The sequence below is a fragment of the Triticum urartu genome, chromosome 5A, assembly GCF_056163025.1.
Source record: "Triticum urartu cultivar PI428250 chromosome 5A, HENAU_Tu73, whole genome shotgun sequence".
Taxonomy (NCBI): Eukaryota; Viridiplantae; Streptophyta; class Magnoliopsida; order Poales; family Poaceae; genus Triticum; species Triticum urartu.
In genome coordinates, this window is record NC_141877.1 from 475,291,524 (window position 1) to 475,304,578 (window position 13,055).

A 13,055-nucleotide genomic window follows, 5' to 3' on the forward strand; every position below is an offset into this window, starting at 1 on the left:
TGGTAATTCTGCTGAAAACAGCGTCAGTCCAGGTTAGTTCCATTCAAATCATACAAGTTAGAGTCCAAAACAAGGGCAAAAGTGTTTGGAAAAGTAGATACGACGGAGCCGTATCAACTCCCCCAAGCTTAAACCCTTGCTTGTCCTCAAGCAATTCAGTTGACAAACTGAAAGGAAGAAAAACATTTACAAACTCTGTTTGCTCTTGTTGTTGTAACTATGTCAAGCCAGCATTCAAGTTTTCAGCATAGATCATAACTAACCACATTTGCAATAATTCTCAGGTCTCATAACTATTCATATCAATAGCATAATCAACTAGCAAGTCATAATAATAAATCTCGGATGACAACACTTTCTCAAAACAATCATAATATGATATAACAAGATGGTATCTCGCTAGCCCTTTCTAAGACCGCAAAACATAAATGCATATTACCTTTAAAGATCAAGGACTGACTAGACATTGTAATTCATGGTAAAAGAGATCCAATCATAGTCATACCCAATATAAATTAATAGTGATGAATGCAAATGACAGTTGTGCTCTCCAGCTAGTGCTTTTTAATAAGAGGGTGATGACTCAACATAAAAGTAAATGGATAGGCCCTTCGCAGAGGGAAGCAGGGATTTGTAGAGGTGCCAGAGCTCGGTTTTGAAATAGAGATAAATTGTATTTTGAGCGGTATACTTTCATTGTCAACGTAACAACTAAGAGATGGCGATATCTTCCATGCTAAACACATTATAGGCGGTTCCCAAACAGAATGGTAAAGTTTATACTCCCCCTCTACCAACAAACATCAATCCATGGCTTGCTCGAAACAACGAGTGCCTCCAACATACATCAGGTCCCAGGGGGAGTTTTGTTTGCAATTAATTTTGATTTAGTTTGCATAAAGCATGGGACTGGGCATCCCGGTGACCAGCCATTTTCTCGTGAGTGAGGAGCAGAGTCCACTCCTCTTGAGAATAACCCGCCTAACACGGAAGATAAGGACATCCTTGGTTGATACATGAGCTATTCGAGCATACAAAATAGAATGTTTATTTGAAGGTTTAGAGTTTGGCACATACAAATTTACTTGGAACGGCAGGTAGATACCGCATATAGGAAGGTATGGTGGACTCATCTGTAATAAATTTGGGGTTTAAGGGATTGGATGCACAAGCAGTATTCCCGCTTAGTACAAGTGAAGGCTAGCAAAAGACTGGGAAGCGACCAACTAGAGAGCGACAACAGCCATGTACATGCATTAAAATTAATAAACATTGGATGCAAGCATGAGTAGGATATAATCCACCATGAACATAAATATCGTGAAGGCTATGTTGATTTGTTTCAGCTACATGCGTGAACATGTGCCAAGTCAAGTCACTTAAATCATTCGAAGGAGGATACGACCCCATCATACCACATCATAATCATCTCAATAGCATGTTGACACACAAAGTAAATCATTATAACTCATAGCTAATCAAGCATGGCACAAGCAACTATGATCTCTAATTGTCATTGCAAACATGTTTATTCATAATAAGCTGAATCAAGAACGAGGGACTCATCATATTTACAAAAACAAAAGAGGTCGAGTTCATACCAGCTTTTCTCATCTCAGTCAGCCCATCATATATCATCATAATTGCCTTTCACTTACACGACCGAACGGTGTGAATAATAATAAGAGTGCGCGTGCATTGGACTAAGCTGGAATCTACGAGCATTCAATAAACAGGAGAAGACAAGGCAATACGGGCTCTTGGTTAAATCAACAATAATGCATGTAAGAGCCACTTCAACAATTTAATTATGATCTTCTCCTATTGACCCCCAAAGAAAAGAAAAGAAATAAAACTATTTACACAGGAAAGCTCCCAACAAGCAAAAGAAGAACGGGAAATATTTTTGGGTTTTCTTTTTAATTACTACTACTACAGCAGAAACATAAACTACTACTAATTTTTTTGTTTTTTCTTAAGGTTTAGCAAACACACAAGAAGAAAGCAGGAAAAAGAAAATAAACTAGCATGGATATTACAGTGAAAAAGTATGAGCATCGACATCTAGCAATGAGTGTGTGTGAACATAAATGTAATGTCGGTGAGAAATACGTACTCCCCCAGCTTAGGCTTTTGGCCTAAGTTGGTCTCACTAGTAGAAAACAGGGCTTTGGTCCAGGCCGGGTTAGCCCATTAGTCCCGGTTCAGTCTAGAACCGGGACCAATGTGGGAATTGGTCCCGGTTCGTGAGCCCAGGGGGCCGGCCGGGCCACGTGGGCCATTGGTCCCGGTTCATCTGGACCTTTTGGTCCCGGTTGGTGGGACGAACCGGGACCAATGGGCCTCGCTCCTGGCCCACCACCATTGGTCCCGGTTGGTGGCTTGAACCGGGACCAAAGGCTCCCCTTTAGTCCCGGCTCATGTCACCAACCGGGACCAATGAGGTTCCTATATATACCCCCTCACGCAAGAGCAGAGCACAGTGCTCTGTTTTTTCTGGCCGAGGGGGAGAGGGCTTTGTGGTGCTCTAGCTCACCTCCTATGCACATGAGGTGTTCGATGGAATGCCCGAGCCACACTACTTAAGCTTTCTCCTCTCGAAGCTCGACCTCCAAGCTCCATTTTCCTCGAGATTTGTCTAGATTTAGCGGTCCGTCACGCCCCGTCCCCGTCTTCACCACCGTCGATCACCCGCGCCGATCTCATCACCGACACCACCGTGGTGAGCCTCTTGTTCTTATCTTCTCTCTGAAAGGAAAAATATTCTTACTTGTATGTTTAGATAGATACTTGTATCATTTTCTTATATTTATTATTGCATCTTATATAGTGCGATGGTTTTGGTATCCGCCCCCGTCGGCCCTCGTCCTGTCTATGATTCGGATGTGGTATGTATATTATCTTTATAACTATTGGTTCATTTATTGTTTATGAAAATTATGTCGACCAACGTGACATAGATTTTATTTATCTAGGATGTATGTGAATCGGAAATGCCAACCGACCCTATTGTCGAGAGGTTAAATTTAGTTGAAGAAGAAAACAATTTGTTGAAGGAAAAAATAAAAAAAATTGAGGAGGAGGAGATGATATTGGAGTTGCATGTTGCGGATGTCGTCGATGATCACAAGATCAAGATGGATGCAATGCGCTTGAAGATTAGAAAGATTAGAAAATATGCCATTCATACCGAGGCTTGGTATCATTATGCCGTTGGATCAATTGTTACCTTGGTTGCGATTATGATCGCATTTGTTTTTTCAATGTATGGTTTAATTAATTAGATGCTCTGGAGAGCTATATGTTGTTAGATGAGAACTATGTATGCACTTTGGTTTTAATGTGATGATGAACTTCTATTAATTTGGACACTTAATTATATATAATGCACGCAGATGAACCGGCAATGGATGTACGGTGACAGACACACCCGCGAGTACAGTAAGGGAGTGCATGAGTTTCTCGATGCGGCCGAGGCAAACAAGCAGAATGGTTTTATGTGTTGTCCATGCACTGACTGTGGGAATACGAGGTCTTACTCTAACCGGAAAATCCTTCACTCTGAAAGTGCAACTATCCCTAGGTGGTTTTGGTAATTCATAACAACATATAGCTCATTGAGCTAATGCTATTCCAAGATGATTATTTCAGGAAAGCTCAATGATTGGCATGGCATGGATGTGAAAGTGGAACCTTCAAAATGCTAAGGACAAAGGATTGGCTCAAGCTCAAAAGCTCAAGACTCTTCGTCTTATATTTTAGTGATCCAAGATCACATTGAGTCCATAGGAAAAGCCAATACTATCAAGGAGGGATGAGGTGTTGCTTAATGAGCCTCTTGCTTCATGTGCTTAATGATATGCTCCAAAACCCTCAACTACTTTCCCACATCCACATATGACCTAAACTCTAAGCCAAACTCGGTCCTACCGATTTTTCCTATCCGGCGCCACCGAGTTTCAATTGTCATTAGCCACTGCCAAACCCTAGCAATTCGGTCCTACCGATAAGGATCTCAGTCCCACCGAGATGGGGTTGCAAACTCTCTGTTTCCCTTTCGTAACTTTTCGGTCCCACCGAAAGAGCGAATCGGTCCCACCGAGATTGCAACGTAAACTCAGTGTTTCCCCTTTGTAACTTTTTGGTCTCACCGAGTTCCACTCGGTCTCACCGAAAGAGCAAATCGGTCCCACCGAGTTTGCCTGACCAACTCTCTGGTTAGCTAATTACCAAACTCGGTCTCACCGAGTTTGTGTAATCGGTCTCACCGAGATTACGTTATGCCCAAACCCTAACCGAATCGGTCCTACCGAGTTGCATGTCAGTCCCATCGAAATTCCTAACGGTCACTAGGTTTACTACTTCGGTCAGACCGAGTTTATTTATTCGGTCCCACCGAGATTGGAAAACTGTGTGACGGTTGGATTTTGTGTGGAGGCTATATATACCCCTCCACCTCCTTCTCATTCGATGAGAGAGCCATCAGAACACACACATCATTCCTACTCATATGTTCTGAGAGAAAACCACCTACTCATGTGTTGAGATCAAGACATTCCATTCCTACCATATGAATCTTGATTTCTAGCCTTCCCAAGTTGCTTTCCACTCAAATCTTCTTTCCACCAAATCCAAATCCTATGAGAGAGAGTTGAGTGTTGGGGAGACTATCATTTGAAGCACAAGAGCAAGGAGTTCATTACCTACACACCATTTGTTACTTCTTGGAGAGTGGTGTCTCCTAGATTGGCTAGGTGTCACTTGGGAGCCTCTGACAAGATTGTGGAGTTGAACCAAGGAGTTTGTAAGGGCAAGGAGATCGCCTACTTCGTGAAGATCTACCGCTAGTGAGGCAAGTCCTTCGTGGGCGATGGCCATGGTGGGATAGACAAGGTTGCTTCTTCGTGGACCCTTTGTGGGTGGTTGCTTCTCCGTGGACCCTTCGTGGGTGGAGCCCTTCGTGGACTCGCGCAACCGTTGCCCTTGGGTGGAGCCCTGTGTGGACTCGCGCAACCGTTACCCTTCGTGGGTTGAAGTCTCCATCAACGTGGATGTAGGATAGCACCACCTATCCGAACCATGGGAAAAACATCCGTGTCTCCAATAGCGTTTGAATTCTCCAAACCCTTCCCTTTATATTCTTGCAAGTTGCATGCTTTACTTTCCGCTGCCAATATACTCTTTGCATGCTTGCTTGAACTATGTGATGATTGCTTGACTTGTCCTAAAATAACTAAAATCTGCCAAGAACTAAAATTGGGAAAAGGTTAAGTTTTTATTTGGTCAAGTAGTCTAATCACCCCCCCCCTCTAGACATACTTTCGATCCTACACACTCCCACCTGCTTTACAAGGGTTTCATGCCACAATATAGAAAACCATTCAAGCAGAATGCTTTTTGCTGACCTAAAAGCAAAAAGAATTAAAAAATAAAGCAAAAAACAAAAGAAAATAAATAATACAGAAAACAAAACAAAAAAACTGGAAAAAATAAAAATAGCAACAATAAGTATTTTGTTGTAAGTAGAAACAAAATAAAATAAATAAAGCAACAAAGAAAACAAAAAACTAAAAAAGTGTTTTCAAATTTGAAAACTAATGGCACTAACAGAAAGTTTATAATTTTTCTAAAACTAAAAGTAAAAAGAATTAAAAAATAAAGCAAAAAACAAAAGGAAATAAATAATGCAGAAAACAAAATAAAAAACTGGAAAAAAATAGGGCTCACCCCTATAATATTTGTTATGACTAACTAAAATTACCAAATTGAGTATAATGATAAAACACAGTAATATTAAATAGCAGGAAAAAGATTGACTCAAAAATCAATTTTTATAGTAGAGTTATTCATAAACTAGTGATTCACACAAATTTAAAAAAAATCAAATTTAAACTATTCAAATTTTAAAACTAATGGCACTAACAGAAAGTTTATAATTTTTGTGACCTAAAATAAAAAAGAAAACACTACAAAACTATAAGTATTTAGTTCTAAGTAGAAACAAAAAAAAGAAAAAAAGTGCCACCTACTGGGCCCCCACGGCCTGAATACGACTAGAAACCCTACCATGGGCCAGGATTCAGGCCCGCGGGAGGCCCAGTAGGCCCACAGGCACAGATTGCAGTGTTAGGCCCGAAAGCCTGCTTTAGAGAGGAGCTCGAGAGGGAAGGCGCACTGCACCTTATAAACAGGTGCGCCTCCCTCTCAACTAGCGAGGTGGGACTAAATATTTGGGTTCGGGGTAGCACAGGCCTTTGGTCCCGGTTGGTGGCACCAACCGGGACTAAAGGGGGGCATTAGTCCCGGTTGGTGCTACGACCCGGGACTAATGCCCCCCTTTAGTCCCGGTTGGTGCCACCAACCGGGACCAAAGGCCACCGCTTCCCGCCCTTTGGGCTGCTGAAAAGAGGCCTTTGGTCCCGGTTGGTGGCACCAACCGGGACTAAAGGGTGGCATTAGTCCCGGGTGGTAGCATGAACCGGGACCAATGCTCTTGCTATATATACAGCACTTTGCAGTTTTCGCCAAAATCCATCTGTTTCTTCTCGCCCCGACGCCTTCTGCTCCTCGTCGCTGTCACCGCCGAGCCCTGCCCCGACGCCGTCAGGCTGGTCCACCTCGCCGTCGCCGCCACCGAGCCACTGCCCCGACACCGTCGCCGCGCCCGCCGCCCCTGTCGGCCCCGACACCATCGCCGTCGCCGCGCGCGCCGCCCCTGCCCCGACCCCGTCGCCATCGCCGCGCGCGCCACCCGTTCCCCGACCCCGTCGTCGTCACCGCGCGCGCCGCCCCTTCCCCGACCCCGTCGCCGTCGCCGCACGCGCCGCCCCTTCCCCAACCCCGTCGTCGTCGCCCCGACCACACGCCGCCACCTTCGGTCTGGCCGCCGGCGCCCTTTCCTACTATTTTTTTCATTATTATAAAAATGTGCATATATGTATATGTTCTCTGTGTATATATGTTCATATATGCAAAAGTTAGATTTTAGAAAAAGTTTATATATGCAAAAGTTTATATATGAAAAAATTTATACATATATGCAAGTATATATGTATTTTATATATGCAAAAATTTATATATCTAGCTAGGAAGAAGGAAGAAAGGAAGAAGAAGAAAAACTTATATATGAGAAATGTATGTATGTATAGATGTATGTATGTGGATACATGAGGGGGGTCGATATACCCCCTCTCCGATAGCATTTTTGTGCATTTTAGGTTAGTGTATATATATGTTGATGTATATATGCAAAAGATAGATTTTTAGAAAAAAATACTATTTTTTTCTGTTGATGATATGATGATGTTTTTTTTCATATATGCATTTTTTCATATATGTATTAACTTTTTTAAGTTGTTAGTAGATATCGATTTTAGGTTAGTGCATTTTATCACTGATTTTAGGTTAGTTGATCGATTTAGTGCATTTTATGTTTGTTGCATTTTAGGTTAGTGCATTTTATGTTAGTGGAGAGGAAAAAGTAAAATAAGGAAAAGGAAAATAAGTAGAGAAAGAAGGAGAAGAAGAAGGAGAAGACGAGGAGAGGAAGAAGAGGAAGAAGAAGAAAAAAAGAGGAGAAGAAGAAGGAATAGAGGAGCTTCTTCTCCTTTTTTTTCTCCTCTTTTTTTTCTTCTTATTCTTAATTTTTATCGGGAACGAGGGTGTCGAGGATCGCCGAGGGGTCGAGGGTCGGGAACTAGGGTAGAGGGTCGAGGGTCGTTAAGGGGTCAAGGGTCGAGGGTTTCAGGGTCGAGGGTTCGAGGGTTCTATAGGGTCGAGGGTCGAGGGTTCCAGGGTCGTCTAGGGGTCGAGGGTTCCAGGGTCGTCGAGGGTTCGAGGGGTCGAGGATCGCCGAGGGGTCGAGAGAGGTTTCCTAGTGTCAAAGTATTGAAGAAATCCATGCCTTCATCATTAGCCGGAAGTAACCAGGGCATGACGAAGTCCTCCAAAATTATTTTGGAATGGTGTCCCGGATAGGATAATTTGCCTTCTTGTATGAATTTTAGCAAAGGCCTTCCAAATAACGATATTTGGAAGGTTCTTGCTGAACTTTGTAGCAAAAAGCGAATTATCCTATCTAGGACTCCGTTCCAAAATAACTTTGGAGAGCTTCGTACCATCATGCACATGTTACTTTCGCCTAATGATGAAGACATGGTTTTGTTGAATCCTTTGACACTACGCAACCTCCTGACCCCTCGGCGATCCTCTCGAACATGAGAGGAAGAAGAGGATCGCCGAGGGGTCGAGGGTTCCAGGGTCGTCGAGGGTTCGAGGGGTCGAGGATCGCCGAGGGGTCGAGAGAGGTTTCCTAGTGTCAAAGTATTGAAGAAATCCATGCCTTCATCATTAGCCGGAAGTAACCAGGGCATGTATGTACGAAGTTCTACAAAGTTGTTCTGGAATGGAGTCCCGGATAGGATAATCCGCCTTTTGGTTCGAATTCAGCAAAGGCCTTCCAAATAGCGATATTCGAAAGGCTCTTGCTGAACTTTGTACCAAAAAGCGAATTATCCTATCTGGGATTCCGTTCCAGAACAACTTTGAAGAGCTTCGCACCATCATGCACATGTTACTTTCGCCTAATGATGAAGACATGGTTTTGTTGAATCCTTTGACACTACGCAACCTCCCGACCTCTCGGCGATCCTCTCGAACATGAGAGGAAGAAGAGGATCGCCGAGGGGTCGAGGGTTCCAGGGTCGTCGAGGGTTCGAGGGGTCGAGGATCGCCGAGGGGTCGAGAGAGGTTTCCTAGTGTCAAAGTATTGAAGAAATCCATGCCTTCATCATTAGCCGGAAGTAACCAGGGCATGTATGTACGAAGTTCTACAAAGTTGTTCTGGAATGGAGTCCCGGATAGGATAATCCGCCTTTTGGTTCGAATTCAGCAAAGGCCTTCCAAATAGCGATATTCGAAAGGCTCTTGCTGAACTTTGTACCAAAAAGCGAATTATCCTATCTGGGTCTCCGTTCCAGAACAACTTTGAAGAGCTTCGTACCATCATGCACATGTTACTTTCGCCTAATGATGAAGACATGGTTTTGTTGAATCCTTTGACACTAGGCAACCTCCCGACCCCTCGGCGATCCTCTCGAACATGAGAGGAAGAAGAGGATAAAAAAAGAAGAGGAAGAAGAAAAAAAAAGAGGAGAAGAAAGAATAGAGGAGTTCTTCTCCTCTATTCGTTCTTCTCCTCTTTTTTTCTTCTTCTTCCTCTTTTTTTATCGGGAACGAGGGTCGTCGAGGGACATAGATGTAGTGTCGTCGTTGTCGATATATACCCCCTCCCGATAGCTTACTATGATTAGGTAGCTAGTCTATGTTTGGCACTAATATATCCATATTTCATGTTTGAATAATAATTGCCATGTTGTAAATATTTGTAGAAACTATGGACACCGCCCTAGACGAAGCAAAAGAAGCGTTGTTGAGGGACATAATCGCAGAAGGAAGTGATGTCGTCTCGTTGTTTCTCAATGAAACCGATGGTCTGGAAGGAGAGGGTGAACAAGCTGGCTACGGTGACCTAATGCCGGTGCAAGAAGAAGAACATGAGGACGGCTCCGGTGACCCAATGCCGGTGCAAGAAGGAGACCGTGATGACGGCTCCGGTGACCGAACCGAGTCCGGCCAGGTATATATATTAGTTAAGCCTGTGCTGACTAGCTGATTGATGCATTCATTGTTTTGGTATGTACAGATATTAATTAAGTCTTTGTTCTTTTTTCTAGCCCTCCGGATCAAGCACAACTTCGGTAAAGAGACGAGGCCCGAAGAAAAAGTTGAGCTCGGATGAAAAGTTTGAGATCATAGCAATCGCGCCCGACGGCCAACCGATTGAACCCATCCGAACAAAGAACGCATTTGTTGCTCAGTGCGGGGTTCTGGTTAGGGACAAGATCCCGATAAGCATCCAGCAATGGTTTAAGCCGGCTACAGAAGACCCTGAGGTGTCCTATGTCAATGATATGCAGAAAAATGATCTTTGGACTGAGCTGAAGTCAAATTTCACCCTACCGCCAGAGGATAATCCAGAGAACCCAGTTAAAGAGAAATTAATCAAGTCTTTTTCTCTTAAGAGGATGGAAGAACTATTTAGGAGGTGGAAGAAAGAGCTGAATAAGCTTGTCGAAAATAATGAGACACCAGAATTCAAGGGCAGATATGAGAAGATCAGAGATCACTGGCCCGCATTTGTGGCCCACAAGACATAGGAAAAGAGTAAGAAGATGTCGGCGACAAACAAGCAAAATGCTGCGAAGAAGAAGCTTCACCATCGCACGGGGTCAGGTGGCTACCTCGTAGCCCGGCCTAAGTGGTCCAAGACTGAGAATGATCTAGTTGATAAAGGGATCGAACTAGAGACAATTAACTGGCCAGACCGTTGCCGGATTGGTTCTTCGGGGCTGGCGGAACCTTGGACCCTGTAACAGGGAAGTGCATTTGGACGAACGATCAAATGGACATACCAGTCAGGAAGCTTAAGCAGTATATCGAAGCAGCGCAGGAAGGGACGTTCTTTCCAGACAGAGAGAACGACAAGCTCACAATGGCCCTCGGGAATCCTGAGCACCCTGGACGAACACGAGGCACGCCAGGCTCCATTCCGTGGAAGGTTGGGTTTCCGGACGCAGGCGGTTACAAATCCCATGAGAGGAGGAAAAAAGTGCAGCAGACCCAAATGCAGGCGCTGCAAGCAAGGGTAGACGCGATAGAGGAACGAGAAGCAAATCGCAGCAAACGTACTGCCGAAGCCTCCCCCGAAGCTACCCCGCCATCTCAGCGCAGATGCAGCATGGCTTCCACCGAGCTGCTTCAGCCGGAGCATGCCTTGACGGCTCCTGCCAGCTATCCCGTGGATGCTATCACGGAGTCCCAAAATTGCCACCTTATGACGCAATGGATGAATTTGAAGGTCAAGGCGGCTATTGGCTCTGTTTATCCTACTGAACCCGGCGCAACTTTTCACTGCCGGCCGATTCCAGAAGGATATGCTAGGGTGATGGTGGATGAAATAACAGAGGGATTTGAGGACCTCCAGCTTGACCACCCTACCGGTGAAGGGGAGACTCGGCTGGGGTCTGCTCTGAAGACTCCATGCCTATGGCGGAAGGAGCTCATCAACCTTCCGAACTGGACGCCTCCGCCTCCTCCTCCTCCTCCGGCAAGTCAGGGCACTCCGCCTCCTCCACCGCCTCCTCCTCCGGCGAGTGACGATCAGGGCCCTAGGCCGGCTCCTTCTCCGGCGCGTGGCGGCACTCCGCCTCCTTCTCCGCCTGCGCCGACGCGCCCGAGCAGCCAGCCTCCTCCTTCTCCGCCTCGTCAGCAAGGGCGGAAGGGACCTGCCGCCGCTCCAGCTGCTCCGGCGCGTCGTAGTCCTTCTCCTCCGCCTCGTAAGCAAGTAAAGAAGACAACCGCTCCGTCTGCTCAGTTGGCGTCTAGCAGTACAACCAGAGGCGGGAGGACATACAGATTCGGTCCTTCTCTGAAGACTCCAGAGAAGTTACCATACGAGAGGACCCCGGAGGAGAACGCGAAGATCGCGCGAACTGAAGTGGATGACTGGTTTCAAGGGTCGAAAGCAAAGAGACATCCACCTCCGGAGGAGAAGGTAGATCCGGTGAAAGTGAAGCGCACTCTGGCTGCCCTGGCAAAACCACCCAAGTGTCCGCCGAAAGGCAACTATGAGCGCACTATTGCAAAGACATGGGCCGAAGCGGAGCGGTCGGGAAGTACAGTCAGTGATCAAAGGCTGAAAGAACGACGAGCAGCTGGGAAACAAATTGCCCAGCTCAGCGAACAAGCGAAGCAATCGTGCCCCCCGCCTCAAGGTGCCTAGCGACATTGTCGATCCGAGGATGGTGCCCGGTTATGGCAATGTTGACGATTACCTGCCCGACGATGTACATTATGATCCCATGGAGGTGCAAATACACAGATACGAGTACGGGAAGCCTCTCGTCAAAGATGAAAAATCTTTAACAACGATGATGCGAAGATTACATGATTGGTACTTGAAAATCTGTAGAGAGTCTGGGGGAGGAGTACTTTGTATGCGAGAGTTAAACCGGAGCATGACCTCGTTGGAATTGAACTGTTGCCTATTCCATTTGAGGAGTTCTATCAGTTTTTCAATCAATTGGCCCTCGATAAAACAACGATCACCTGCTACTGTCTGTAAGTACTACTACTTCTGTCATTAAGTCTCTCTATATAGCTCATCTCTTTCATTGCATGTATTTATAATTATCCTCACTATATTATGCAGAATGAAGATCGCCGAATTGAAGAAAAGACAAATCGGTGATATTGGGTTCGTTAACACATATCTCATAGATGCAACTGAGGTTGAACATCGTCCCGGAGATACCGAGGCCAACTTGCTACGATCATTCAAAAAAATGAAAAAAAAGATATAATACTCTTTCCTTGCAACTTCAAGTGAGTGTTACTGTCTTGTGCATATTCGGTTTCCCTTATATATTAGTCCAGGTTATAGTAATGTAATTGATGAGTTATGCATGCGTGTGCAGTTTCCACTATATTCTCCTAGAGATTAGGCTTGAGCAGGGAGTAGTAACCGTCTTGGACTCTAAACGAAAAGATCCCCAGGAGTATGCGGACATGACTGAAATCCTCAAGAAGTAAGTTAAATCGATCATTATCCACCATATCAGCAACTTTGTTCATTTCCTGATATCAAGTAATTGTTTTCTTTGTCCGGCTGGGTTTGGAGAAAATTCACCAGAAAATTTCCGGGACTGCCGAAGGAGCTGGAATTTAGACACCCGAAAGTAAGTACTATAGTAGCATGTTCCGCGCATCTCCTAGTGATTCAAGCGCTAGTTTCATCAATACCATTTAGCATTCTTGCTTATCAGTTTGATTGACCTCTATTTCTTGTAAAGTGGTTGTGGCAGGAACAAGGGAATGATTTCTGTGGATACTACGTCTGCGAGTCCATCTGCCACACGACCTGTGAGCGGGGCGGGTACTCTGACGAACAATATGAAGTACGTAAATAACAACATTCACAATTTTATTTTATTACC

At 44.9% G+C, this 13,055-nt stretch overlaps 1 long non-coding RNA gene across 1 annotated transcript; it reads left to right on the forward strand.

The window, feature by feature from the left end:
* Nucleotides 1-2,481: 2,481 nt before the first annotated feature.
* Nucleotides 2,482-3,188, forward strand: LOC147972059 (uncharacterized). Its single transcript, XR_015603369.1, has 3 exons — nucleotides 2,482-2,722; nucleotides 2,831-2,888; nucleotides 2,976-3,188. It is a non-coding gene; the product is annotated as an uncharacterized LOC147972059 (long non-coding RNA).
* Nucleotides 3,189-13,055: the final 9,867 nt, after the last annotated feature.